The sequence below is a fragment of the Capsicum annuum genome, chromosome 5, assembly GCF_002878395.1.
Source record: "Capsicum annuum cultivar UCD-10X-F1 chromosome 5, UCD10Xv1.1, whole genome shotgun sequence".
Taxonomy (NCBI): domain Eukaryota; kingdom Viridiplantae; phylum Streptophyta; class Magnoliopsida; order Solanales; family Solanaceae; genus Capsicum; species Capsicum annuum.
In genome coordinates, this window is record NC_061115.1 from 199,056,777 (window position 1) to 199,062,776 (window position 6,000).

The following is a 6,000-nucleotide window of genomic DNA, read 5'->3' on the forward strand; positions in this document are numbered from 1 at the left end:
AGTTGACTCCAACTGCCTCAGAATTTATGCCAAGTTATGTAATAGTTCTTCCATCTTTAGCCGTGGAAAAACTTGTGGTTCAAACAAGTGAACCTTTGAATGTTATGGATAATCCTACCAAAGGGTTCCAAGCCAAGAGGTATAAGCTAGGAAATTTGGTAGAAGATCCAATGGAAGCATTTGAGGGTAATTTAGTTGTTGACATATTTGACAAAGAAGATGAGGATGAAGTATTGGATGAATGCTTTTCTAAAGTGTCTAGGGATGGAGATCCTTCACCTAGGCAACAAAGGAAAGGATTCAAGAAAAAGAAGACTCATGAAAGAAAACATATAGTTGGGATGGTAAAGTGTCTGAAGATTTTATTCTAAGACAATTACCAATGAGAGTGGCAAAGAAGAAGGAAAAAAAGGTTCAATTATATAAACAAGATTCAATAGACCAAGAAGAATTGATGAAATACGAAGATATTTTAGACTGGTTGGAGGAAGAAGACAAGGAAAAGAATTGAATAGTTATAGGGCAACATCTTCTTGAAGATTTTCAATTTTTAAAGAAACATGGATCTGAATCCACACCCTTGCTTATTTTAATCTTTTACTACTTAAGTATTATCATTTGTAATATCATCATAGAGTTGGTTATTAAAGGGATAGAAGTAGAAGATGGGAAAAGAATTGTATGTTATTGATTGAATGACTTGCGTTTTCAGTATCTGTACAAGACTATATATATGACCTATATCAACAGGGATAGACTTGAAGTTACAACAACTATAAGAACTCTACAATAACTAGGGGTCTAGTAATTATATGTTATTACGCCCCCGCAAGTTGGTGGTGTCAACTACACCTAACTTTGAAAAAAGATTGACAAAAGAGACTCTTGGAAGTGGTTTGGTCAGTATATCTGCCACTTGATCCACCAAGTGAAGGTGTTGAACTGCGATATCCTTATTTTGAACTTGTTCACGAACAAAATGAAAATTAATAGAAATATGTTTCATCCGACTATGGAACACCGAGTTGGCATAAATGTAGGTGGTGCTAATATTATCACAAAATATTCGAGGAATGTCTGAGATACAAAACCAAAGCTCACGGAGTAAACTTGCTAGCCAATTGGTCTTAGAAATAGTAGCATTGACAACCCAATATTCTACTTCTGTAGAGGAACGGGAGATAGATCTTTGCTTTTTAGAGGACCATGATATCAGAGAGTTGCCAAGGTAAAAAACATAACCTATGGTGGAGGTTCAATTAAGAGAATCTCCAGCCCAATCAGAATCTCAGTAAGGTAGAAGACAGTGATCATGTTCTTTGGCAATCAAGAGGCCAAATAAGGATGTTTGGTGTAGATACCGAAGGAGATGTTTCATGGCTGTCCAATGAGATATAAAGGGCTGGTGCATAGACTGTGAGAGTTTGCTGAAAACAAATGCTATGTCCGGACATGTAAAAGAAAGTTAAGGAAGTTTACCGATGATACACCTATAAAGAGAGCCATCAACAAGAGAATCTTCCACGGGCTTCGGGAAAGTTACAGTTGAAGCCATTGGTGTTGGAACACATTTGCAATTTTGCATATTAAATTCCTACAAAAGATCTGTAATGTACTTCTATTGAGACAACAAAATACCACCAGGATAAGATTATACTTCAACACCAAGGAAATAATGAAGTGGACCAAGATCTTTCAGTGAGAATTGGGTTGCAAGATTATCAATAATTCTTTGAACAGCTCGAATCTGATTACCAGTAACAATTATGTCATCAACATATACTAGAACATGAACAATAAACTCAAAATTCTGCAGGATGAACAATGAAGAATCAGATTGGGACTTAATAAACCCCAAAGTAACCAAATAATTTTTGAGTTCAGTGTACCAGGCCCTAGGGCCTGTTTGAGTCCATAAATAGCTTTTTGCAGCTTGCAAAGATACGTCGGATGTGCAGAAGATTCGAAACCAGGTGGTTGGTGCATATAGACTTCCTCATCAAGACGACCTTGCAGGAAGTCATTATTGATATCAAGTTAACGAATGGGCCAGCTTTGTTGTGTTGCAATCGCAAGAACTATTCGAAAAGTTGTTGGTTTTACCACAAGACTAAAAGTGCATTGGAATTCAAGGCCAGGTCGTTGTGTGAATCCTTTGGAAACCAAGCGAGCTTTGAACCTGTGAACAGAACCATCAGGATAATATTTAACCCGAAAAAGCCACTTACAATCCACCATATTTTTCTAAGGATCACATGGTACCAACTCTCATGTACGGTTTTGAACTAAGGCATCAAATTTATTTTTCATAGCTTCATACCAATGTGGGACTTTTTGAGCTTGCTTAAAGGTTCTAGGTAGGGAGGAAGTAGTTTGAACAACAGTGTGGAATTGCTTAGGCTTAAGGCTATTAGTCTTAGATCGAGTAATCATGTTATGAGTAGGCGTTGATGTAGAGCTAGGGGAAACAAGAGAAGGTTGTGGGGCCACGAGAGATGGGATAGGTGACGAGGAAGAGGGTTGTACCACAGGGTTCTAGGTCATAGGACCAGTAGAATTATTTCAACGTTGGTAAGTGATTATTGTGGATTGCGGCTGTGTATTTAAATGGGGAGAAGAATGAACTGGTGAGGTCAAAACATTTGGTTCAGGTAAATTACGGTTGAAAACTGAATTTTGTATGGTGAGGGAAGGAGGGAGTGGAGATACTGGAGAAGAAGTAGCAGATAAGGGAGAAATTGAATTACCTGAGACAGTGGTTTCTGTTGGGGTAGAGGAGATAGGTGAGTGTATGTCCATTGGCTGCTGCACAATTTGAGTGGGAAGCTCATAAGAATCATATGAATTATAACACCCCGATTCACTGAACCAAAATACTACATGGTGCTCATGACCCCGAGGGACCATAAACTAACCTATAACTGATATCTGTATCTGTATACTACAAATCATGATATAATAATGCGGAATACATAGAACTGTAAGGCCATAAGGTTCAACTGAATAAAATCATATGGGTGAAAATACCCAAAACAACTTAATCTGAAAGCTAAGTCTGAACGTAAATCTGAAAGCCTCTAAACTATCTGAATAAGGAGTTAAAGGAACATGTCTCCAACTAAATTCGGAAAATTGAACTAAATAAATAAATAAATGTATCAAATCATATTGTCCTCGAATCAATGAAGACTCACTGTGTCTCTGCAACTGGAATGCTACCGCTACTGCTGGGCTGAAGCTTGTGTCTCGGAACCTATGTTTTAACATGAAAAGAAAGCACCATAGCACAAATGCGTCAGTACAACTGGAGTACTGAGTATACAAGGAAGGTACGCTGAACCTAAAGGGTTTCATTCATGAACAACACTGACTGACTAATATGAACGTGGGAGTACAAACACACATATATAGAAACTGGGACCGTGAATATGTTATAGCATGACCTGTAAGCTAATATATGGTTTACTGATAACTGTCATGACTGATATTGAAACTGATAACATGGACGACTGTATCTGACAGTCCTGTATGTACTGAAATCTGAAGAATGCCCTGAGTTCTTTTATTGAGACTGCTACTGAAACTGTGGGAAGTAGTGTTTAACCGACATGCCCCATGTATGCCGTTATGGCTAAGCTGGGGTCCAATATCTGCCCCAACTGGAGGGGTGTCAATACCATACCACGGGTAAGGACAGCCTGTGAGTGACCCTTATCTGGCGGGTACTCAATGAGAATTATGGGAACCCTAAACTGATGGGTTAATCCACCTTATTAACCCTAACCTTATGGGTTAAGATGTCTCAACCTACGCTAGCTATGTAGTTTTGGAACACAAAGATGACTACTAAGAATCACACCCTGAACTGGCGGGTGAGTTCCCATCCTTGGGTTCACTCGGTGCTAACCTCTACTCCCATCTGGAGGGACTGGACATGAATAACTGCCTATGCATGACTTAATCTTACTAAATTCCGTTGATTGACAGAATGTTACTGATATCTGATAACTGACTAAGATCATGAGGTTTTCCTGAGTCACATGACTGACTAAAGTCTATGGAATCATAGTTTGAGTTCGGATATCGTTAAACATGACATGGCTCTAGGCACACAGCTATAGTTTTCAGGTACAAGTACCCCCAGGACTCGATAGGAGGAAACTGACACACATGACATAACTTGATCACAAGATTTGAGTCCACAATTCACAATATCATAAGTAAGGCTTTCATAATAAGAATGATTCTCAACAAACTATCACATGATCGGGAATGCACACAACATGTATATACTTGCATGGATTCAATGACATGGTCATTCCATATCGCAACAATATCATGAGCATCTCGTACAACTTCTTCAATTCAAGACAATAGCAAGGGGATCACGTTGAACATAAACTTAGAACATGAAATAGTCATTTAGGACTTATTATGTCATAAAAGCATGATTGCTATTCCCTTAGGTATTTTCACAAACACCTTACATGCACATCTTAGGCATAGGTGGATTTATCAAGATTACAAAGATTCAACCACCAATTTCACATATTTATACGTTAAATACCACCATATCCTCACAATAAAAACATACAAAGATCCCATATTAGGCATCATCAAACTCCAACCACATGAACATCAACCACCAATAACATAAAAATCATGATACAAAATTTATAAGATGGTTCTTGAGCTTCATAGATGAAAGGAGTCCATGAATCAACTCACGCATACCTTAGAAGAAAGATTCTTGATGATTGACGGAGGAATTTCCTTGAAATCGGATCTTCAAGCTTAGTTACGCAACTCTAGTTGTTTTTCTCTTTTAGTTCTCTTGGATGATGAGCTTTGAGATGATAATAGGGTTGTAATATGTTTAGAAGTTATATATTTTGTAGGGTTAAGTTTAGGGACGTGTAAGGAGTGTTAAAAGACTTAATTACCCTTAAAATAACTCAAAACGGAGTGTTTTTGGCACCTGGAACTGACTTAGGCGGCACCCAAGTGATTGCCTAAGCTAGGTTGGGCGGCGCCTAACCAATCTCCTATGTTTGGTTGGGTGGCGCCTAACCAATCGCCTATCCTTACTGTTTATCACGAAAATGGGCATAACTTTTTGCTCGGGTATTGCATTAAGGTGAAATTGGTATCGTTGGAAAGTTAATTTGATTCTCTACAATTTGGTGGGTCTAAATCAGCCAAAATACCATATTAAAATTGAGTTATACTCATTCAAAGATGACCCTTACAAAATCGATCACTAAAACTTGATGGATTCAAAAACTCTTAGCTTGTATTACCTTAAGTGACTCATATGAACATGCTTAATGCATCATAAGCTATCCTATCACCAGGATATTCATTGTAAGTCATGTACTTAAGTATGAATCAAAGGATAGGAGATTTCATACGTAGGAATACTTATTCACTTCCTAGCTTAGAAACATGCGGGGTATTACATGAATATTGTGTATTATTATGTGGCTGCTGTTCAGTTGAACAAATCTCCCAAGACACATTTTTATTTTGTGTGTTTGTCAAATAAGAAAAAATATTTTTGAATGGAAATTGGTTTTCTAAAAATAAAATGTCACGAGATAAATATATTTTGAAAGTTAAAGGATCAAAACATTGGTGGCAGTAATGCTTATTCGAAAATCCTAAATAAACACATGCTGTCGAACGAGGCTCGAGTTTGTTTTTGGCATATGGTTTTATCCATGGATAACACAAGAAACCAAAAACTTTAACGGAGTCATACTTGGGCATAGTTTGAAATAAAATTTCAAAGGGGCTCTTATGTTGAAGATTCGGTGTAGTTAGCCTATTTATAAGATAAACCGCTTGTTGATGGGAAAAACTCCAAAAGTGTGAGGGTAAAGACACTTGATGCAATAAGGTTCTAGCAGTTTCAATAACATGTTGGTATCGTCTTTCGACTAGAACAACTTTCTGTGGAGTATATGAGGGTGACACTAAGTGCTCTATGCCATGTGCTTT